Source organism: Gopherus evgoodei, chromosome 1, assembly GCF_007399415.2.
Source record: "Gopherus evgoodei ecotype Sinaloan lineage chromosome 1, rGopEvg1_v1.p, whole genome shotgun sequence".
In the NCBI taxonomy this organism is placed as follows: domain Eukaryota; kingdom Metazoa; phylum Chordata; order Testudines; family Testudinidae; genus Gopherus; species Gopherus evgoodei.
The window spans coordinates 83894725-83919910 of NC_044322.1; positions in this window are offsets into that span (position 1 = coordinate 83894725).

Sequence of the window (25186 nt, forward strand, 5' to 3'; positions counted from 1 at the left end):
TATTCAAAACTCACAGGGATATTGATCATTAGAAGCCAAATTCCCAATAGTCATATCCCTTATTATGCTTTATTTTTGGATGTTCTTCTTGAGACTTCTTTTGCTCGATTTTCAGAGGTTCTTAGGATTGACAATAATCTACTTTTTACCATCTCCACACTGCACTACTCTTATCCATTCTATGAAGGGCCTAAATAGAAACTTCAAACTTGTACAACAGGTGGTAGTCTGCCTTTTGACCAGAACTAGCCCCTCTGGTCCTAGTGTATTCTTCACAAACTTCCTGTTTGCTTTTGGGTCCAATTCAGTTCCTGATTTTTATCTTTAAAGATCTCTTTGATCTTTAAGTAGGTTGCCACCTCTCCATCTGCAGCTCGACAAGAAGCCTACTGAAGACTTTGCATATGCTAGTACCCAAGTTGACATTTTTGAGGGCTGCCATATAACATTCTCAGTGTTGCATTCTAGACTCTGAAAACCTCCTTCAGGGGAGACCAGCAAGGGTCCTAACTGGATTGTTTTAAAAGCATGGTGAAAACATTCCCTTTACTCAAGAACAACCCACCCCCAATATAAAAGTGAAGAACAAATACCATGATTCCTAACTCTAGTCTGCATTAGAAAAGTTGTACCAGTTTGACCTGGTCAGTTTTAAATTGATATTCTTAAAGTGGTTCAAACTCGATTAGTGTGTTTAATTTAGTTTAATTTGGTAATTTACTGATGCAAGATAAACCCATCAGCTCTTCATGAGAGCTAGCATGAGTATAAATAGTGTTGCCCTGGTAGCACAGGCAGTGACAACATGACTTAGCTTTGATGAAAAACACATCACAGACTTTGAAATCTAGACTCCCACATGAAATCTGGCTATTTTAGGGGGTTGTTGGATAGCCACCCTTACTTCTGCACTGCTGATGATGGTGGCACTGCCTTCAGAGCTAGGCAGCTGGAGAGTGGTGGCTGCTGGCCGTGATCTCAGCTCTGAAGTCAGCACCACTGCCAGCAGCAATGCAGAAGTGAGGGTGGCATGGTATGGTATTTCCACCCTTACTTCTGTGTTGCTGCCAGCAGCAGCTTCCTGCAGCCAGATGTGGGAGCATGGAGCCTGATGCATGGGTGAAGCCCTGGGCAGGATTGCTCCCATCTCTGCCCTTCCCTGGCTTCAGGCCCAGTGCTTGGGCTGGCTCTCTGTGTGTGTGAGAGGGAGGTGTCCATGGTGCTCCCCTTGACCACAGCACCCTGGGTGGTTGCTCACTTGTAAGGCTGGCCCTGCCTCCCCACCCCAAAAATGACAACCTCCCCATACCATGCCACCCTCATTTCTGCGCTGCTGCTGGTGACAGCACTTCCTTCAAAGATGGGCTCTCAGCCAGCAGCTGCTGCTTTCTGGCCACCCAGCTCTGAAGGCAGCACCACTGCTAGCAGCAGTGCAGAAGTAAGGGTGGCAATATTGTGACCCGTACAATAGCCTTGCAACCGCCCCCAAACGTCTTTTGGGTCGGGACCCCCACAGTTTCAGCACAGTGAAATTTCAGATTTAAATATCTGAAACCGTGAAATTTACAATTTTAAAAGTCCTATGACTGTGAAACTGACCAAAATGGACCATGAGTTTGGTATGGCCCTAGTGATGAGTAAGTATTTATATGGTTTAGGTGAGTTTCTGCTTGGCTCCGCTAAGCCATGTCACCACTGCCTGTGCTACTGCCACTACACTACTATTCATTTTTGTACCAGCTCTCACTGAGCTAATACAAATATGTATACAGGAGCTTGGAATCATACCTCTAACTTGGAGTGTGGAAGTAGCCTAAATTAAACTTTATTAAAAAGAAAACAATTTCCCTTCAACCATCTTCCTGTTGACCTATTACCCTTTCGGGTGGATACATGGGCACACTCCACTCCCCTGGCTAGTAAGGGGAGAGGATGGATTATCTATGAAAGACTCTGGACTATGCAGTAACCTCTTTGTGGGAGAAAGCAATGGCCAACTGAGAGCAGAAAAAGGGAGTTAACTGTAGGGACAGATGCTGATCAAGCACATGGCAAGCAAGAAGCCAAGCAGGGGAGGAGGCTGCATTTGGCCAGAGAGCAATATGCAGAAAAGTGTGGGAATGGCAACCATTGCAGTCAAATTCAGATCAGTTCCCCCCGTTTTTTAGTGTAGATGTACCTAGCAGAGCCTGAAGAGAATTCTTGGGGACAGAGAACCAACAGACAACCATAGTCAAGTGCCATAGTCACTAGGGATTACTCTGGGAAGTGGTCAGTGTCCTCTAACCAGGTGTTGGACTTATGAGACTATATACAGCCAAGGGCTACGATAGTCTTGGATCCCAGCTGCAACTGCAGAGTTGGCCCTAGGCCAAATGACACTCACCTCTTTTGTTAAATTTTTGAATGCTTTTATTTTTATTGCATTTGTAGCTTATTTGCATGATCTGCATTCATTATTTATCCCTGTCATATAAGATGATATATTTGCATACTAGGGTCTATAAATCTGTATTTAGTCATGCCATATGTAAGCAAATATAAATTTTGCTTCCTCCAAGCATTTAGAAACTTTTCAATTTTAAGAATAACTTAAATATACTAACATCAATAAATTGAACTGTGCACCAGCATTGGGTGGACCAGTATTAAATAGTGTTAAAGTAAGAATTTGGGGTTCTCTGTAATACTATTTAACACAGAATGTAAACCCTTTTCTCGCCTTCCCCCTCGTGAAATGAAGCAGAACATCAGAAAGATCCAAAGACTGGCCAATGGCATTTCCAAGCTGTCATAAACAGATAGCTAAAGGTTAATGTCTCTTACACCTGGAAAGGAGTAACCTGAAACACCTGACCATAGAACCAATCAGGAAACAAGACTTTTTCAAATCTGGGTGGAGGGAAGTTTGTGTCTGAGTTCTTTGTTTTTGTCTTCTGCCTGTACTCTCTTGGCTATGAAAGGATTTTTTTCTGCTTCCTGCTTTTCTAATCTTCTGTTTCCCAGTTGTAAGTACAAAAGATAAAATAGTGATTTATAGGGTTTTTATTTTGTATTTACATGTGTGTATTTGCTGGAATGTGTTAAATTGTATTCTTTTGAATAAGGCTGTTTATTCATATTTCTTTTAAGCAATCAACCCTGTATTTGTCACCTTAATACAGAGAGACCATTGTTATGTATCTTTTATTTCTTTTTATATAAAGCTTTCTTTTTAAGACTTGTTGGAGTTTTTCTTTGGTGGGGAACTCCAGGGAATTGAGTCTGTAACTTACCAGGGAATTGGTGGGAGGAAGGAGTCAGGGGGGAAAATCTCTGTTAGATTTACTAGCCTGACTTTGCATACCCTCTGGGTGAAGAGGGAAGTGCTTGTGTTTTCCAGGACTGGAAATAAAGAGGGTGGAATCCCTCTGTTTTGATTCATGGAGCTTGCTTCTGTGTATCTCTCCAGGAACCCAGGGAGGGAACACTTGGAAGGGAGAAGGGAAGGGAAACGGTTTATTCCCCTTTGTTGTGAGACTCAAGGAATTTGGGTCTTGGGGTCCCCAGGGAAGGTTTTTTGGGGGACCAGAGTGCCCCAAAACACTCTAATTTTTTGGGTGGTGGCAGCTTTACCAGGTCCAAGCTGGTAACTAAGCTTGGAGGTTTTCATGCTAACTCCCATATTTTGGGCGCTAAGGTCCAAATCTGGGAATAGGTTATGACACAAGCAATAAAGCAAGCAATATCAGTCTCTTATCAGCCATCGTTGATTGAAGACATGTTTTAATGATCCTGAGCTTCAAAAAGCTGCCGTCACCACTTGCAACTGTGCCTGGCAGTGTGAGTATAATCCTCAAAGCTATCCACAAATTAGGAAAAGTATTCTTCAGTTCTTAATCATGAATGAATTGAAGAATCTGAAGGGGAGAGCACTCCCCATGTTGTAAAATGTGATGGATATTATCCAATTTGACATAGAGGTCTTTATCATTTACGTCCCAACATTCCTCATGTGTTAGCACCTGGTGAAGGTCCATACGATTGTTAAAGAGTGTTTTCCTGTCCGCCAACAGCTTACTAAGGTTATACAATGCTCATCCACTTCCCGCCCCTAGATCCTTCATTTGTTGAAACCTTTCTTCGACAATCAAACAGTGTCAATAAGCGAGCAATAAAGCTCCCTCTTGATTTTTTTCTTCAAAACTTCCCATCACTTTATCGCTGCCCTCATAAGCAAACTCTCTCTTCTTCCAATGAATATGAGATTACTTGAAGACAGGCTCAGCTCCTAAGTTTTCCGCCATTTCTTTGGCATCTTCAAATTGTTATTTCTGTAGGCCACAATGAAATCAAAGATGCTTCTCATCAGAGTAATAGCAGGTTTGATGTCCATTGACTGAGTTTGTAATGTCTTGCTAAGAACATTTACTTGGAACAGTATACCATGCCAAACCACAAATGAGAACGGAAATTACACACCTGGACACTTCTAAAAGGCAATACTTCCCCTCTCACAAGCACAGAGTCTGAGTGTACCAAAAAACTTAATAAAAGGAGGGAAATAACACAGCATTAATTTGGGGAAATACCACTAATAGGGTTTAATAACATAAACCAGGAACAAAAGACCCAGCACCAAGTAAGTTGGGCAGTGTCTTTTTCCTCTCAGGTTCTTAAGTCCACCAACCCAAAAGTCCCTTTAACATGCTCGTCCCTTCTCTACACCCCACTCACAGTTGCTGTCCTTGGACTGTGCAGACCCAGAGTTCAGAGGTGCATCTGCAGAGTTCACCTCCCACCCTAAGTGGAGGGGGAGTTACAGAGGCGTCTTACTCACTCCACTGCTCAAGGACTCACTCCCCACCCCTCTGTACAGGGCTCTGGCACTCCCCACCAGCCACCCTGTAGTCCACTCACCAAGATGCTTTCAGGGCCACCCACTTAGCACAGCTCTAAATGATTTCAGCTGTTAGTAAGGGAGCCTCACTACTGGCGCACCCTGGTCAGTCTCTTGCACCAGAGACACTGTCCCAAAGTAGATCTAATACTTAGACCTAGCTATCAATGGTTTCAACTCCACAGCATGTTACAAGACTCTCAGTTCTCTTATTACATAGTAGACAAAAGAAGGACCAAATGATCTCCACAGATCCACAAGTACCAATAAGCTTTGGAACCCATGTCCCCAGCCTAGCAAGTGCTATTTAGCTGAGGATGAGTCCCCCATTTAGTTGAAGGAAATGCGTTTTCCTGCCCTGGATTCACACAACACAGATAACAACCCTTAATCACTCCTATCCCCATAACAAGGAGACTGGGAATCCAACACCAGCCAAAAGTGATCATTTGGGCAAGCAACTCCATCATGCTGAACCCCCAGACAGAGTGGGTGAGCCCATGCAAATGAGATCAGCTCCTGAAGTCCTCTTCCACAGCTCATCACTAGATGTCAGAGGAGAGCTCATTCAGACCCTGCTTAAACTGGAAATCTCATATCCTTGATATTTTCTGGCCCATTCAAAATTGTATGGTCAATACTGCCAGAGTTTAAGATAACTGGCCATAAAGCAAGATTCATTGTATTGATTTGTGGTGTGCAATTTTTCTCACTGCTTTTTCTGTAATCATGCCAGGCTGATTCTTCTTTATGGCTCTCTCTTTTCATGTAAACCAGATTTTTCTTTGTCATTAATTTCATTTTCATGTGACTCACATTCTTCTCATCACTCTCCTTTATGCCGCCAGGAAAACTGGACAATTCTCCATCATTTTCCTCACATTTTCATTCCTTATCTTTAGGAAAATCTACTAATTCCTTAGTAATAGGACTTCCATCATTTATGCTTCATTCCTCAATTTCTTCTGCACTGGGATAATCACTACTGCCTAAAGCCTGGTCTATGTTCTGTTTCAGATATTTTTCCATCAGATTTGCCTCTTGCTGCAAACTAGATTGCAACTGAGCATTTTGCTTCCTATACTGTGCTCCTGAAGGCTTCTTCAGGAGTATCTTTTATTTTCTACAGGGAAAAATAGAAAGCATTAGGGAGAGTAAAAGTCTATGTTCCACAGTTTTAGAAAGTCATCAGACATTACTTGTTAAGCTTGAGAAAAGAAGTAACAGTATTTCTTTTCTATTGTTGTGCAGATAGGGTTTGATAGATATCTCTGGTGTCTCATTAAATAATCCCTTTATTAGTCGCTACTTACACTCTTCAAGTCTTAAAACATACGTATACTTTCACAATCACACAAAAAACAAGATTCACAATATCACAGCTGGGCTTTCACTTAATTTCACTTTGTTCTTATATCTCACTGATTGGTGACACCCTGCGTCATATATATGCATGGGGTGTGGCTGACAACATTCTAAGAGGTTTGTGGAAAATGTAGTTCTCAGAAAATAAGGAAGGTTCCAAGAGATTCTACAAAGGTCCAGAACATTCAAGTAGGTTAGCGAAAAATGAATCTACATACAGAATACCTGAAATATATGATTTCAAACATTCTATTTTCCCTTTTGTCACTAATGAAAAAACCAACACCTGGAGCCCAGCGCCCCCAACCCCAGCAGGTTGCCTGCCCCTAAATCTGGCCCTTCATGGCTGATATCAGGAGCTCTGCAGGAGGTGCTGCTGTAGCAACAGAGTGACAATGCAGAGGAACCTCCAGTGAGACATAACATGAACTGACCCTAGTCAGGAAACTTGCAGATTACCTACTTACTTTAATAGAGGAATGGACTAGAGAGAGAACTCCAGGCAGCAGGCTTGAGGAGACTGAACATTCTACAGGACTGTCCCCAGAGTCCAAGCTAGGAACCACTATGTTTTAAGCTGAAATGTAACTGCTTAAACCACTGTACCCAGGGATTTGCAATCTTTCCTTTTCATGTCAGCCGTAGTAAACTGTCCCTTCACTTTAGCCATGTGTTAGTGATTACTGGGACCCATCCAGTTTAAAGCCTATAACTCTTACAGTTGAAGCACTTTTAATGCTTGCCTTTGAGTTGTGGTACACCTGGTGTGCTACTGAGTATCTTAAGAGGTTTAGTGTACCACAGCATCAGGCAAGTGTACTAGTTATAAACTTTCAAATAAATACCATTTCTCTGTGGAGTATAATGGAGCTATGCTGATTCTCATCACATAAGAGTCTAGGGTCTCTATGTCAGATAATTTATAGTACTTTGTATACATAGCAACCTGCACAGACCACCCCTTTATTAGGCAACTTGCTGTTTTACAAATCCATCTGATGGTATCTCCTACTGTAATGAGTACCATTCTGCTCCTCTTTATTAGAAGAATTGCTCTAAGTAAACAATTATTGTCGTTTGCTTAAGATATGTTAAGACCTATCACTTTATTTCTTTGACAAAATGAAATAAATCTCTTAATAAATTGAATTTTATTAGCTATAAGGGAATATCTCAGTAAGGATAAGAATCTTCTAAGTTAATATTAGTTGGCTTATTTCCAGTATCCACTGACCTTAATTGTTCAAACAAGATAACTAACCCCCCTCATCCACATGTTTGCTTAGATAAGCCACAGAAATCTGAGGTAGAATTGATGTGATATATCATATGATTAAAAGATTAGTGCTTATGTCTGCCATATCAGACAGCTGTCTTATTCTGTTCATGGCAAAAACATTAAAATATAAATGTCTTTCTGACAGCACTCTAAAATAATGTCATGTTTGCTAATACTGTATAAAAATAAGTGTGTTAGAATATTACTAGTGTGCAGTGGTAGCATGATTTAAAAATTTTGTAATTATGATATAAAATGACAATGAGAGCATTGATACTAAATTTACATCAGATTTTCTACTGCGAGGGGAGGGGAGAGAGTCTGCTTTATGTTACAAACTTCATAAATATAAGAAATGTATTTCTAATACTATAATACAGTGTTTTGTTTTAAACACGCCAACAAATTGAATTCATTTCAGACAAGAGGATGTATCATTCTGTGTAAGCAAGCCCTTCTTGTTTGGCCTTTCTTCTTTATGTACTCCGTAATAATAAGTTGATTTTTGTTGAACTATGCCACAAGTATGTGGTTTGGAAAGCACTCTATTCCCACAAGTGAAATTAGTGTAAACAAAGTGTTTGCGTTATTAATTTCACTGGTGCTGTGTCTAGTGGTACAAGGGAGAAGAGCAGGAATGAGAATGATATTTCTCGTGTGTGATTTAAATTGTTTTGTGTGGTGGGAGCGAGGAACTTTGGAGGAAAAAATATTTTTTCAGAGGAATGCTGGAGCAGGGTTTAATACCTTTCAGGTAGCCCTGTTTTGCTGTTTGCAATAGAGTGGTTGTTTTTCTCAGGATAGCCATCAATAAGTAGTAAAAGGTGTTTTCTGGGGTCTGCCTTAGGGATGTGCAGAATGTGAACTATTATGGGACCTTAGACTTTGTGGGAAGAGAAGCCTCATTGCTCCAGAAGCCCATAGTTGAATCTGAAAAATTCTCATTGACTTCAGTAGGGTAGGATTTCACCCAATATCTCCATCTGGTCATTGCCATCCAGCTTTAAAAATACCCAATTTCCCAGGGAATCCTATGCCTGGAGGTACAAGGAGAGGGATAGGACCAGCTGCTTTGTCACTGAGAGCTGAGAAGAGCAGAAGAAAGGATTGGAGTAGGGAAAGAGAGACAAGACAACAGGGAGAGTAGGTTTATCAGTGGTAAGACTGTTGGATGAAAATAGATATATAGGAGAGATTATGACACATAAGAGGTTTTATAGAAGAGAGATTTAAAATTAAATATGGGGAAGTGAATCTATAGAGAACACGTTGAAAGAAAAAATAGATAACAAGAGCCCATTGTGTCTTGAAAAAAGAGGAGAGAAAAAGTTTTAGAGTATAAAAAACTGGAAAACTATGGAAGACAGAAAATAAATGTAGTCTGTTGGGAAACATAGACTCTGAAAAAGTCTGAGGAATAGAGGTGGAAAGATACAAGACAGAAGTAGAATGTAAGAAGAGAAAAGGGTAAAAAGGTCAATGAACACATAATAAAGATGTTAATAGTGATGCAGTATACTCACATCAAATACATTTGTGTCTATTAACTGTATTATATTCAGACGCCAGTGTATTCTGTAGCTAGAGAATGGAATTTGCTCATCCTCGAGAATTATGCTCCAGAATATGAACTCTCAATTTTTTAATAATACATTCCTAACCTTCATAGTTATAGAGCAGGGATAGGCAATGCGTGCTGAAGACGGCACATGAGCTGATTTTCAGTGGCATTCACAGTACCCAGGTCCAGGCCACCAGTCTGGGGAGCTCAGCATTTTAATTTAATTTTAAATGAAGTTTCTTAAACATTTTAAAAAACTTATTTACCTTACATACAACAATAGTTTAGTTATATATTACAGACTTATAGAAAGAGATCTTCTAAAAACGTTAACATGTATTACTGGCACGTGAAACCTTAAATTAAGGTGAATAAATAAAGACTCGGCACACTACTTCTGAAAGGTTGCCGACTCCTGTTATAGAGAGAGCCTCAAGATGTGAAGAGAGTATTAACCAATAGTGATGTCCACCTGGACTGCACCAGCTCTTACTGCTGTGAAGTGCCCCATTCTTCACAAGCAGGACCTCACAGTCTGCAGTTCTGTGGTAGCAGAATTTGGCTTTTTTCCAGGATGCCATAGAAGTAATATTTTTGCCATGAAATTTGATACAGCCATGCACCAATATTATATCGGGATCTCTCTATAGCTGCCTAATACTCTTCAAATTTCCTCACTAAGGGAGTTAATTGGATTACAGTGTGTGCTTCCTGCACTGTTTCACTGAATCGGGCACTAGGGGGTGGAGAGCCAGAGTCAGAGTCCAGCTTGCCCGCTAACATGTGAGGAGGTATATGTGCAGCTTACCAGCTGAGTTGTCTGGAGAACTGTAGAGCAGACAAGGCTCCAGGGAATGAAGGAGATGAAGCATTGAAACCTGCTACAAGATCCCCACTTGCCTAGTACATGTTGTGAAAAAGAGGTTCTGAGTGAGCCTTCCTGGACAGTATTGCAAGAGCGAATGCCCCAGAGAGAATAGAAGGGAAAAAAAAACATTCTTAAAAGTAATCATGATAGAAATGAAGGGTAGGTCATGGCAATAGAAAAGTTAATATTGCCACAAAATTTATGGATTCTTGCTATAAAATGTGCCCCCATATGTCACAGAGTCCTGCTATACCTATGGAAAACATAAGTGTCAATGGTGTATAAGCTCTGGTGAGGGGGTGTTTTTTCCCTGTCCTCTGAAGAAAATAAAACTGCCCCTCTGGGTCTAAATTGTCCAGTTACAAAACCTTCCCACATTGCACCCACATAGTCGAGTTATGGAAGTCTATTTTGGCCCCATAAATCATACTCCAGGACCTACAACACACAAGGCTGGCTCTGCCCTAAGAATGGATGCACAGAGCAGCTATGTTGTTAAGTCCTCCCTCAGAACTGGTGCTACATCTATTGTCAGCATCATTACAGGATATGATTAGTATAACTGTTAGACCTACCTGGGGCCTTGTGATTCATTTGGTTGTTACAGTGTCTCAATGCTTAAGGTGTAGACAGACCTTTTAAATAAATTAAATATTTTAGTTTTGTTTTGAAGGGTATGCTTGGGTTCATTTTAAACAAAATGTGATTTAGAAGGTATGTATGCATAACGAAGCATGCTGTGGTTCACCACCCTAGGAATATTCTAGAAAAGGCCAAGGGAAGGGGGGTGAGCTCAACATGTGGAGTGAAGAAGTATAAGCATGTGATGAACAAATCCATATATGGAAAGGTTAAATATGATTGACTAGAGGTTTGTGTTATGCAACTCGTTGTGTAACTACCATGGGCTATAAAATAGCAATGGGAGGGGCTCCTTGTGAAAGGGACTCTGGCTGATTTTTGTACCAGGGGCTCTCCCTTTGTGCACATTGAATAGAGTCTTGTTGAATTGAGTGACGTATCGAAGACCCTTGATTCTGCCTGGTATCTGACTCATTTGATTATTATTGGGAACCACAAAACCCCAACAGTTTCTATCACCCCTACAGTGTTTTGGATTTTGGATAGTCAATCTTGCTACAGTCTTGATACAGTTTGTGACCTTCTAGAGCAATAGAAATGAAATGCATTTACAAAATGTGATTATGATTTCAGACAATTCCATTAGTAGACGCCATCATTCTTTTTGGTATTTCATATTCAGTGTGTGAGGGATGTGACTGAAGAGCTAATCTTGTCCATGCTGAGGCAGGTGTAGAGAGCTCTCATGCAGCAGAAATGGGGAGGTTCTGTTTTGCAAGGTGAAGGAAAGAGATTTAGGAAAGCTGTGTGCAGGTGTGAAAGTGAATCCCTGCTTGGTGTTTAGGCATGCTTTGTGGAGGTTCCTTGTATTCTGCAGCACATGAGCAATCGAAGGGACAAATCTTCCCGTGTTTGCCACTTGGAGATGGAGAAGGGCTAAAGCAACTGAGGCTAGTCTGGCAATAAGGCTTGAGTAGCCTCTGAGAAGCACTGTTATATTCACCAAAAGCCTGAGAGGGAAGAGAAGGATTCATCCCAGACTTCCTCCCTCATATTTGCCCAGAACAGCCAAAGTAGTTTACCTTGGCACTGGATAGTGAACTTTCCCCTGAATGTCCTTACCTAAATTCTGCAGCCTGTCAAGAATGATGCAGGAAATGAAAATTCCTGTCCATAAACAGAGATTGTATATTGGTCCATGCAATCTGTGCAGTTACTGCTATCATGATGTGTTATTTGCTCTGTGTGTGTCTGATATACTGAGCAAGGCATATTTAGTTTTAGCATAAGGCAAAAAGGCCAAGAGGCTTGAAATGTCTTCATATTAAATCCCTCTCTTATGGTCAGCATTATATGTCTTTGAAGGACTAGCTCTCTCAGAATGGCTTGATTTCCCTTGATTATCATAGCAATGTGAGCCATATTTTTCAAGACAGTGCTAATGAACTGAAACATCAGAGAAGCTGATGCCATGGTGCAAAAATGTGAGTCAGTTTTGATAATATTAATCATGGTTTGCTTAATTTTGAATCTGGAAGTTTTGACTAACATAATTTTAAATTTGCATATATGAAACCTGCATTTCAAGACAGGAAGAACATAAAAAAAATTTTTCTACAGGCAAGCACCTCAGTAAAAGATACATCTTTTGCAGTGAACAAGGGGATCACATGGAATGGTACATGATGATAATGTATTGTATGCAATCCATAAGAACTGATTTTTTTTATGGTATAAATGCTATGCCAGAAAAATAATCATTGCAGAAGGACTGAAAACAAAGCAAAAGAAACATTTCATCTAAGGAAAAAATAAACACAGAAGTGAAGCAAATAGGGTATTTGTCATCTCTTCCTTTATGTTTGGCATAGAATTAATTATTGTACTTAGGAGAACACGCTAGAGATGGCTAAATATTGGAATCACATTTCTAGTCTTCTTCCATGACCTTGATGCTACTCAGAGCCAGTGTAACACCAATATAGCCCAGTCACTGGAAGGCAAGATTGAACCTCAGACTTCTGGGTTAGTGTGTGAGCCTCTGCTGCATGAGTAAAGGTCACCTGGCTCTTAGCTAAGGCTGTAGCAGACTCATCAATATCTAGCTGGGCTAGGTGCCACTAGAAGGGGACAGAGCACCACACCAAGTAGGCATGGGTTACACTGGCACTACGTATAAGCAGTCTAAGCAATTGCTTAGGCCCCAAGCTGCTCAAGGGGGCCCTTATTTGCTTTTTATCATAAAAAAACTTCTCCTTTTAGTATTGGGAAGGGAAAATATTCCTGTTTAGGACCCTCAATGGGCTAGCACCAGCACTGATGCTACTAATAAGTAGAATTAATTTCCAGCACAAGTGAAAGTCTACAGCACAATGCAGATTTCATTCAGTGACTAAATGTACACATATCCAACATGGAGGGTTTTATTTGGGCTTTGGAAACAAAGAAAATCCAGGATTACGGATCCTTATCACCTATCCTTATTTTAATCCATGCCTTCACTTCATGTTCAAATAGAGTGCCTTTCATGGACCTCAAAGCATTGTGTTGACATGTATTAGTTAGGCTTCACATCACACCTAGAGATGCGTATTGTTCACTATTGTATAGCTAGATAAACAGAGGCCAGAGAAGTTACAGCGGTCATGGTTGAAACACTGCCTTTTCCTCTTGGCCAGGCTTCTTACTAAATTTTAGGCCCTAATCCAAGGCCCATGAAAATCAATGATGATCAAGCCCTTAGATAGAAATGTAATTATGTGGTTTTCTATGTTCTGTTCACAAAATTTCCATTGATATTTTCTGTTTAAGTAGCAACTGGCAATACAAGATCCATCTTGCTGCTGTAAAAGTAAAGCATCATTCATTTAATTAAACTGATCACCACAGTCAAAACAAACCTGAACGATCAAAACCTTTCCTTCTCCACCCTCCCACCCTGACCTGTTATATAAAAAATGTATAATACCTATCTCTAGGGAGGCCCAGTCCGGGTCTAACACTAGACTGATTATATAGAATCAGAAAAATATAGGACTGGAAGGTCATCTAGTCCAGTCTCCTGCACGAAGGCAAGACCAAGTATTAGCTAGACTATCCCTGACTGGTATTTCTGCAACCTGTTCTTAAAAGCCTCCAATGATAGAGCTCACACACCTTCCCTACGTAATTTGTTCAGGTGTTAAATTACCCTTACAGTTAGGAAGTTTTTCCTAATGTCTAACTGAAATCACCTTTGCTGATATTTAAGCCTATTACTTCTTGTCCTTTTCTTGGTGGTTTAAGGAGAACAATATCACCTTCCTTTTTATAATACTTGAAGGCTGTTATCATGTTCCCCATCAGTCTTCTAGTCTCCAAACTAACAAAGCTTTTTCCCACCAATTTTTCCTATCAGATCATGTTTTCTAGACCTTTAATCACTTTTTTTTGCTCTCCTCTGGAATTTCTCCAGTTTTGCCCCATCTTTCCTGAAATGTGTTGCCCAGAAATGGACACAATTCTCCAGCTGAGACTTTATCAGTGTGGAAAAGAGTGGAAGAATTATTTCTCATGTCTTGCTCACAACACCTCTGCTACTACGTACCAGAATGATCACTTTTTTGCAACAGCCTTACATTGTTGACACATATTTAATTTGTGATCCACTATCACACCTAAATCCTTTTCTGTCGTATTCCTTACTAAACAGTCATTTACCATTTTGTATTTGTACAGTTGAGTATTCCTTCCTAAGTGTAGCAATTTCCATTTGTCCTATTGAACTTCATCCTCTTTATTTCAGATCATTCTTCCTGTTTGTAAAGATTATTTTGAATTGTAATTCTGTCCTCCAAAGGTTTGCAACCTCTCCCAGTTGGGTATCACCTGCTGACTTTATAAGTGTACTTTTTTATGCCATTATCCAAATCATTTAAAAAGTTTTGAATAGAAATGGACCCAGGACAGATCCTTGTGGAATCCCAATCAGTATGTCCTTCCAGCTTGGTTGTAAACCATTTATAACTACTGTCTGAGCATAGTTTTCCAGCCCATTCTGCACTCACCTTATAGTAGGTTCATCTAGGCTATAATTCCCTAGTTTCCTTAAGAGAAAGTCATGTGGGGCAGTATCAAAAGCCCTATTAAAGTTATAACTTTAACTGTAACACATCTACTGTTTCTTCCATCCACAAGGCTTGTTACCCAGTGTGACAAATTTCTTCCTTTACCTTGGTGGGTCCTGTGCTTATTGGCAGAGTTTGCTCACCTCAATGATCTTCCCCACAGTCTGGGTCAGCTTCACCTGTGTCTGATCAGGAGTTGGGAGGTTTGGGGGGAACCTGGGCCCACCCTCTACTCCAGGTTCCAGCTCAGGGCCCTGTGGATTGCAGCTGTCTATAGTGCCTCCTGTAACAGCTGCATGATAGCTACAACTCCCTGGGCTACTTCCCCATGGCCTCCTCCAAACACCTTCTTTATCCTCACCACAGGACCTTCCTCCTGGTGTCTGATAATGCTTGATTGCCTGATAATTCCTCAATACTCCAGTACCACACCCTCTCAGTCTCAGTTCCTTGCACCTCTTGCTCCCAGCTCCTCACACACTCTTCCTCTTCTCTGGCTCCTTCCCACCTGACTGGAGTGAGCTCCATTTTAAACCCAGGTGCCCTGATTAGCCTGCCTTGATTGGCTGTAGGTGTTCTAATCAATGTAGCTATCTCCACTGCCTTCTAGAAAGATCTTAATTGGTCCCAGGTGCCTTGATTAACCTGGAGCAACTGCCATTTGGTTACCATGGTCTAGAGATTTGTTTAGCCTGGGGCTAACATACTTGTTCCTCAGTACTTTATTGTAGCCATCTGGCCTTGCCCCATCACACCAGTCAAAGAAATGTATTAGGTTGATTCGACATCATTTGTACTTGACTTACTTATCACCTTATTATCTTCTATTTGCTTACAAACCGATTGATTGATTATTTGCTTCATTGTCTTTCCAGGTACTCAAGTTAAGGTGATTATAATTCCCTGGGTTGTCCTTATTCCCCCTTTTATAGATAGGAACTATAATTGCCCTTTTCTAGTCCTTGGGAATAATTCACCTCCTCTGCAAGATCTGACAAAGAATCTCTAATGTCTCAGAGATCTCTTCAGCCAGGTCCATAAGTATTCTAGGGTGTATTTCATTAGGCTTTGCTGATTTGAAGACATCTAACTTGTCTAAGTAATTCTTAATTTGTTCTTTTCCCTCTGTTAGCCTCAGATCCTACTCCATTTACACCAATGTTCTCCATGTTGGTCACATGATCACTGCTAGCCATTTTTGTGAAAACTGAAATAAAAAAAGGCAGTTGTGTCTGTCTGGCCAGTGAAGCACATATGTATCAGTCATCAATACACTTTTATCCTTGAGATGGCAACAAAAGAGAGTTATCAGCTTCTTTGCCCACATATTGTCTTTCCATCCCCAACCCATGTGTTTTTGTACTTGTCACCTGAAGGTGGTGGAGGTCCAGAAGTCAAGTTTATTAATGTTTGTTTTGTTGCTTGCTTTTATCTGTGTGCTTGTTCGTTACTAATATTGTCATTCATTCAGTTTGTTTGCCTGTTCTATTAAGCCGAGATGGGAAGAGCTCTGCTATGGCTTTGGAGGGAAAAGGACATTCTGGGTCAGGCATCAGTCCCCAGCTGCTGATCAGTGTGGTACCACTGTGGCAGTGGAACCTGGACCCCAGTAAAAGGCAGCATGGAGACCAAAGAAGACTTCCAGTGGATCCTGGCAGACCAGAAAATAATGCTTAAAAATAAACATTTGTGTGAGGTTAAGAGGGACCCAGGATTAATCCTACTGACATGGAAAACTATTACAGCACATTTATACAAGATACAGTTTAGGTAGGTGTATATACAGTTAGGACATCTAGTAGCAGGTAATTAATTAAAGCCAGATCACCATGTTGGGAAAAGTGGGAAGGGGAAGAGAAGCCATGGAGTTTTCTTGTCATTGTCTTCTCTGGTGTGAGATGTTTAGAGTTCTACAGATTTTGGAGGCTGTGCCCCTTCTGAACTCATGGGCTCTATGGGAAAGGGAACTTCTTACTGAACAGACAGAAGAAGTCTGCATGGATCACTCTTTTTCCATTGCCTCTCTTAATCCTAAACCACATGACTCTAATAGGAGCAGAGACGCCAATGGTTGTGTCTTCCCGTGGCTGTTCAGTGACACTTGCGAGGGGACCTAAGGGAAGCTATACAGCCCAGAATCCCATTCAGATTTCAGTATGGGATCTTAGAGGGAGATCAGGAGATGGTGTCAAGGTAAATGGTAAACAGGGTAAACAGAGTTCCATCTGACTGGAGATTAACTGGAGCAACCTCCCTGTGAAGAAAAAGAAGATGGTCCCACAAAGGAGGCATATATATCCCATCCAACAGTTTATACATGGAAAGACAGCAAGAATCAAATCCTAGCCTGTTAAATATACAAATACAAAAAAAAAGTTAATGGAGTCACACACAAACCAAATCTGGTCCCTAATACAGAGAATTTTTAATCTGGGGACATTTCTGTTTTCTCATAACAGAACATAACATTAACCAGACAGAAGTCTTTTTTTGTAAATAATCGTTAGTAAATTTCCTTTTGTTTCTTAAGCTTTCAAAATGTAATTTGATATTCCTAGTATGTGAGTTTATAAGATAAATAATTACAGCCTTTTATGTTGTTGCTGAACTAAAAGATCAATGTTCATTAAAAACCGTGAAAATGTAGATAAATAAAATGTAGATTTCAGTGGGAATCTGATGTGGAAACATGTGATAAGGAAGCCAAAATCTTTTGAAAAAAATTAGACTAATTTTTTATTATGAGATTATGTTGTTTTGTATTTTGAGAGGAAAATTAGCAGATTTCAGGGTTGGGGCATATTTGCCCATGCTCCCACTGTGGCAGACCCCCATATCTGGCTTTTTAGCATTTTTATTTTTGTCATTCTCTGCACTAACACTTGGATGCCTGCTCTGTGTGCCATTCACAGACAGTGGAGGAAAGAGAGCTGTACATATCTGTAATAAGATCCTTGGCTGGCTGGGTGGCAGTAGTAGGGGAGCTCAGGCTTTCCCATTCCACCAGGCTCTGACTGAGGGTCCTAGGAGGGTCAAGAGCATTTGGCCTCCACCACTTTCCTCTCTCAGCTTCTGGTCTCAGATAAGGTAAAAAGAAAAAGAAACAAAACTGCCAGGCCCATCTGGCTCAGCATATAGTCCTATTCTCTCAGGGAGACTTCTCCAGCTGTTTTGTCAGGAGACGTGTAATTAGGTCTGTCTTCCTCCCCACTCTTCCCCTTTCTGATCTGGGTTGCTCCCTTTTCAACTCTGTCCGTTAGGCCAAAAGTGCTGGGCTACATGGCCCAATGCTGTCCTTTAACCCTTTCTGGCCCAGTGTGGTGTTTGTATAACCCATTACAACATCCTTGTGATGAAAAGCCAATGGCAAAAATCAAACAGCTATAGCAGTTATACATACATAGCATCTCTATGGAGAATCTTTTATTAACTGAACACTGACATTCTTGATTTTTAATTACCTCTTTAAAAGCCTTGCCTCCAATATTTGCTCTGAGATAGGTGAAGAAAGCAAACATTTTGGAAATGGATTCTTTAAAATCTCATGACAGATGCTCTCTATCTTGCAGATTTGACCCTATCATAGCAGTTTAATAAATTACAACATTCGGTGGAATCACAAACAATATATCTGATTTGCTATTTAGGTTTTTTTCATAAGATTTGATTTCCTAGTTGTTTTTTTCCAGTTGTGCAGTTTGATTTTGAAAACATATTATCTTGCTGGATGGCTAAATAGAATTTCTCCTCTCTTGTCAGAATAGGGCTTACAGTAAATCTGTTTGGATAATGAATTCAGCACAGGTCCAGGGGTTCAACTTGGAGAAGGGCTAGGTATCATCAACTTTTTTTTATCTCATATGGAGATGAGTACACCCTACACTTCAGAGGATCACATCCCAGCATAATAAAGATGCGCACATTGGCAGCCTGTTAGCTTGCTTTATCTAGTAATCACCACTCCTATTTTTATTTTATTTCTTTATAAACTGAGGCACAGGCAAAGGGACAAGATAGTGTAGCACACGTTGGTACATTTATGTACACAATGGTACATTTATGAAAACGCTTTTCTTATCCACCCTTTTAAAAAATGTAGTGAAGGTAAGTTGCTTTTTTCCTAGTGTAACAGATGTTAAGAATTTACATGGCTGTTTCATTTTCTGTGCTTTATACAATCATATGGATCATATGCTTCTTGAAAGGACTATTCACATGAATAAAGTGAGAATCAGGATTCTCAAATGGAGTAGGATGTGGTCCTGTTTTATACTAAAAGTATTTTATGCTGTTATATATAAAATGTTAATTAAACATTGTAAAGTATTGGAAAATAAATAATATAATACATATACAGGCAAAGCTGAGTCTGATAGTGTGACGGCTTAATCCTATTGGTGCGGAAAGGTTGGAAGTGCTGAGAGAAGTTGCTCAGCTTTCAGCAGAGAGCTGCCCAGAATGTGCCCAACAGACATATGGTGAGTCAGGGCAGTGGTTCTGTACATACACCAAGTTTTGAGTGGCAAAAATACGTCTTTCAGTGGGTAGCATGAGCATGCTGATATTTACAAGTAATCTCATGTAATTGAAACAGAGATTTATGCCTTATTGTTTCTGTAAGACTCACCAGGTTGTCTGCTGTGGAGCAGGATTTACATATTTTGAAAGGAGCATTCCATTCTAGAGTGCACTGGCCAAAAGAAAAGCATAGTCACAATCTGACTGTTGATAAAGAAAGCCACATGTACAAACCATACAAGCATTTCTCATTTCAGTGATGTATTACCATTTCAAAGATGTAGTTTGCTTGTCTTTGTCAATAACATAATAACCACAGAGTTCTTCTTCAAGAACTCTTCTATTCCACTATGGTTTACGCATGCACACCACGCATCTGAAGCCACTCAGTATGGCTCTGCCTGATGAGGCAGTGTTTCAGATGTCCCATCATCTCCTGATGATTACTGCCAGTTCCAGAATCTCCTATGTTGTATGGCTGCAGAGTTTAACATTCCCATGAAAGAGATCCAAGACACTCAGCATTAGCTGCTGGATATACTTCACTCATCGGGACAAAGCAGAGTTGCTCTACCAATCAGCTATGTCATCCTTGAGTCAGCTCACACAGTTTGGCATACGCTGGCCACGTGTATGGCTACCCCAAAGTGTACAGAAAAAATATACTATATACCAGCCAAGGTGTCTAAATTTCTGTTCTCATACCTACCTCCCAATTCACTTATCCAGGCAGCGATGGAAGGGGTTAGGCAACAGCATCTGCAACAGGGAGGGCAAGTAACTGGATCTTTTAGGCAGCAAAATCTTCTCATCAGTCAGCCTTCAATTTAGAATTTTGAATGATCAGGCATTGCTTCCCAAATAGGATTTCATGAGTTACAGCAAACTGGAGGACTTTGTTGAGAAACCCCTACAAAAGGACAGTACCCACTTCCAGGCAATAATTGATGAGAGAAAGCTTGTAGCGAAGACCTCGCTCCAAGTAGTAGCAGATACAGCAGACACTTCATCACGCCCAGTGGCTGTGGGCATCATCACGAGAAGTCTGAAGGAATGTCTAATATAGTGAATGCTTACGGGAAGACGGTAGGTTTAGAAGATAAAATAAAAAAAGAGCAAGTAAAAAATCACTTAGAAAAGTTAGATGCCTGCAAGTCACCAGGGCCTGATGAAATGCATCCTAGAATACTCAAGGAGTTAATAGAGGAGGTATCCGAGCCTCTAGCTATTATCTTTGGGAAATCATGGGAAACGGGGGAGATTCCAGAAGACTGGAAGGGGGCAAATATAGTGCCCATCTATAAAAAGGGAAATAAAAACAACCCAGGAAACTACAGACCAGTTAGTTTAACTTCTGTGCCAGGGAAGATAATGGAGCAGATAATTAAAGAAATCATCTGCAAACACTTGGAAGGTGGTAAGGTGATAGGGAATAGCCAGCATGGATTTGTAAAGAACAAATCGTGTCAAACTAATCTGATAGCATTCTTTGATAGGATAACAAGCCTTGTGGATAAGGGAGAAGCGGTGGATGTGATATACCTAGACTTTAGTAAGGCATTTGATACGGTCTCACATGATATTCTTATAGACAAACTAGGAAAGTACAAATTAGATGGGGCTACTATAAGGTGGGTGCGTAACTGGCTGGATAACCGTACTCAGAGAGTAGATATTAATGGCTCCCAATCCTGCTGGAAAGGTATAACATGTGGGGTTCCGCAGGGGTCTGTTTTGGGACCGGCTCTGTTCAATATCTTCATCAACGATTTAGATGTTGGCATAGAAAGTGCACTTATTAAGTTTGCGGACAATACCAAACTGGGAGGGATTGCAACTGCTTTGGAGGACAGGGTCAAAATTCAAAACGATCTGGACAAATTGGAGAAATGGTCTGAGGTAAACAGGATGAAGTTCAATAAAAATAAATGCAAAGTGCTCTACTTAGGAAGGAACAATCAGTTTCACACAAACAGAATGGGAAGAGACTGTCTAGGAAGGAGTATGGCAGAAAGAGATCTAGGGGTCATAGTGGATCACAAGCCTAATATGAGTCAACAGTGTGATACTGTTGCAAAAAAAGCAAATGTGATTCTGGGATGCATTAACAGGTGTGTTGTAAACAAGACACGAGAAGTCATTCTTCCGCTTTACCCTGCACTGGTTAGGCCTCAACTGGAGTATTATGTCCAGTTCTGGGCACCGCATTTCAAGAAAGATGTGGAGAAACTGGAGAGGGTCCAGAGAAGAGCAACGAGAATGATTAAAGGTCTTGAGAACATGACCTATGAAGGAAGGCTGAAGGAATTGGGTTTGTTTAGTTTGGAAAAGAGAAGACTGAGAGGGGACATGATAGCAGTTTTCAGGTATCTAAAAGGGTGTCATCAGGAGGAGGGAGAAAACTTGTTCACCTTAGCCTCCAATGATAGAACAAGAAGCAATGGGCTTAAACTGCAGCAAGGGAGATTTAGGTTGGACATTAGGAAAAAGTTCCTAACTGTCAGGGTAGTTAAACACTGGAACAGATTGCCTAGGGAAGTTGTGGAATCTCCATCTCTGGAGATATTTAAGAGTAGGTTAGATAAATGTCTATTAGGGCTGGTCTAGACAGTATTTGGTCCTGCCATGAGAGCAGGAGACTGGACTCGATGACCTCTCGAGGTCCCTTCCAGTGCTAGAGTCTATGAGTCTATGAGGGAATCATTGCTCTTTTTCTCTGGTTTTCTCAGGGAAGTACAAAATACAATCAATGGCTTCCCTTTTGATGAATCCGGTCTTTTTGAACCAGAAAATGGATGATTCCCTCCATACCCTCAAGGATTCAAGAGCCACACTCCGTTTCTTGAGTATTTACACAATGGTACCACAACCTAAGTTCTGCTGCTTGCAGCCCACACAGTGTTACAGGACCTTCCATTTTTTGAACCTTATGAACCACCAAGGAAGCATCAGAACGCTCGAAGAGCTTATCCTCCGGGACCACCCTTGCAGTCTTCCTCCTCCCAGATGTAACTCCCACAGATGAGGTATTTCTGAGGTACCCTGGAGAGCTGTCAACCACATTGCCTGCTGCCCTACAACTATACCATCCACTTTGTTTGTCATCTAACACACTTTTTACCAGGTTGGAGTACAATAATAACAGACAATGTGTGATAAATGTCATCCACTCTGGAGATAACGATCGAGTTCTTTACCATACCCCATGCACATCCCCATCCTTGATCCATCCTCAAGGACCACTCTCATGAGAGCATACTCATCCTGGAGGTGGACTTCTTACTACAAAGAAGGTTCCTCCAGCCTGTCAATGTTCTATTCAAATTAATTCCTGATACCCAAAAGAATAGCACATGGAGATCAATCCTGGATCTCTGTCTCAATTGCTTCATTTGCAAATAAAAATTTTGTATGATCACCTTAGTAGCCATCATCCTGTTGTTAAAATAAGGCATGCATTTTTTGTTTTGTTTTTGCCTTTTGATGTCCAGGACACTTATTTTCACATCCATCCAGCCCACAGATGGTTCCTAAGGTTTACGGTAGGCCCTCAGTACTTTCAGTGCAGGGTCCTGCCATTTAGACTCACCATTGCTTTCAGGATCTTCACCAAAAGTTTTCTCTGTCATGGTGGCCTACCTTAGGCATTATGGGGTCCTTGTATTCTCCTGTGTCGATGACAGAGTGCTCCAGAAATGAAGTCTAGATTTCAACCTCCATGTTGCTTAGACTCCTTTCCTTCCTCAGGGTCAGCATCAACACTGAAAAATCAACTCTGAATCCACGTGGTTCTGGACTTCATAGGGGCTTCTATTATATCGGTCACTGCACAAGTGTACCTACCAAGGGACAGATTCCAATCTCTGCAGGAACTCATATCCTAAGTAGTCAACAGTCCTTCTGTCCCAGCTCGGACATGCCTATCCCTCCTTGACCACATGGCCTCATGTATGTATGTTACTCCATTCACTCTTCTCCTCCATTTCTGCCTCCAGACATGGCTTCAGAGAGTTTATTCACCCCCATGCTATGACATGGGCATAATGCTTATGATTCCTCCTGAAGTACTCTTTTTACTCCAGTAGTGCATGTACCTGTGGAAGGTCTGTGTAGGGATCCCCTTTCTCCCATCCTCCCCAGACAACACAATCATTTCTGACACATCCCTTATAGGCTACAGAGCACATATGGGTGACCACATGGCACACTGAACATAGACTTCTTGGGAATCCAGGATGTACATTAACATTCTGGAACTCAGGGTTATAAGGAAAGCATGCCAAATATTTCTCCCATTTATTTGCTCCCATCATGCTTTTATCATGTTGGACAACACTACAACTGTTTACTATATCAACAAATGAAGGGGCAGAAAGTAAACCACTCTGTATGTGGGGGTGGTCAGTCTATGGAATTGGTGAATTGCCCACAAGATCCTATCTGCAGCCTGTCTTCTGCAGACTCAGAATGCAATTGCAGGCTCACTCAGCAGATGAATCATGACCTATCATGAGTTGGAACTCCATGACACTGTAGTAAGTGACATCTTCAACCAATGAGACACTCCAACTAAGGACCTCCTCACATTTCCTGCCAAAAACAAGTGCAGCACATACTGCTCCAGGGGAAATATTGGTCCCCACTCACAAGGCAATTCTCTCCATTGGTTGGACCCAATCAACTATGCCTTCTCCCCTCTACCACTCCTACCATGAGTACTACACAGGATCAAGTGGGAGAGAGCAATGGTCATCGTGATCACACAACTCTGGCTCAAACCATTCTGGTTTCCCAACCTTCACCCTCCACTTCCCATCCCCACATTCCGCGAGCCACTAATAACACAATGACAATATCAGCCATCTTCATTCACAGACATTTCACCACACAGCATGGTATTTGGATGGGCATCTGTTCTAGAATGAGCATGTTCTTCAAAAGTGCAAGAAATCCTCTTGAGCAGCATGAAGGAGTCCACTAAGTGTTCCTACTGGGCCAGATGTAACCATTTCACCTCCTGGGCCCAATAGAAAGGACTTTCCCCAGAAGAGGTAGATAATCCCCTTCTTTTTGATTACCTCCAGTCCTTGAAGTCTTTGGGTCTCACCCTCAACTCTTTCAAGGTCCACAGAGTGGAAATTTGTGCATTCCAGCCCCTGTGAAAGGACATTCTATATTTAAACACCTGTTGACTGCTAGGTTTTGGAAGGACCTCATAAGAAATAATGAAATTAATTATCCCTATCTGTATTCCGCTTCCTGCCCTCCTTTCCCTCTGCTCTGGATCTTTTGGATTTGTGGTGAAGAAGGAACTGGAAATGTGGTTGATCTGCTTCATCTTTTATTACCTTGGGTGAAGCCATGAGGCAAGCCAAGGATGCATGTATGGACCAAGAGACACTATGACTTGAAAAATCTCTGGTTCCAGACACCTAAACCCTCAAAGCAATACAGAAACCATACATCTTGAAGAACATCCAGTTACAGGTAAGTAATGTAGTCCAATCTATAAATTATGGATTGATTATACTGATTACTTAAGAATCCCCAGTAATCACTTTGAAGCTTGACAGGTTCTTGTCACAAGATCAGGCCCAGTGTTATTTAAATTATTATATGATGTACCTAGTTCTAGCACTCACACCATAGGAACTCTTCTATATTTACAAAGAATTTATTAACGTATTTAGCACAGCCACAAACACCCCAACTCAATAAGGCAGATAGAGATACTACAGAATGCACATCTGCACATCTATGTACTTACACCATTCCCTGCAGAACAATTTGAAATGTTAGCCATCATCTTCCTCATCACAATCACCTTCCTCATCATCATCAGTGGCCATCATCCTGGCACCTCCCAAGGACTACATCTGCTTCTCCTTCCACCCCTAGGCTGGGATTCAACTTTTGTAATATGATACAGTGATGCCACTATGTTTGATGCATATTCAGTAGGGGATTTCCCTCTTTTCCTTATTTGTATTTCCATATCTTACTAATGTTTGAGTGTCTTTTTTCTATA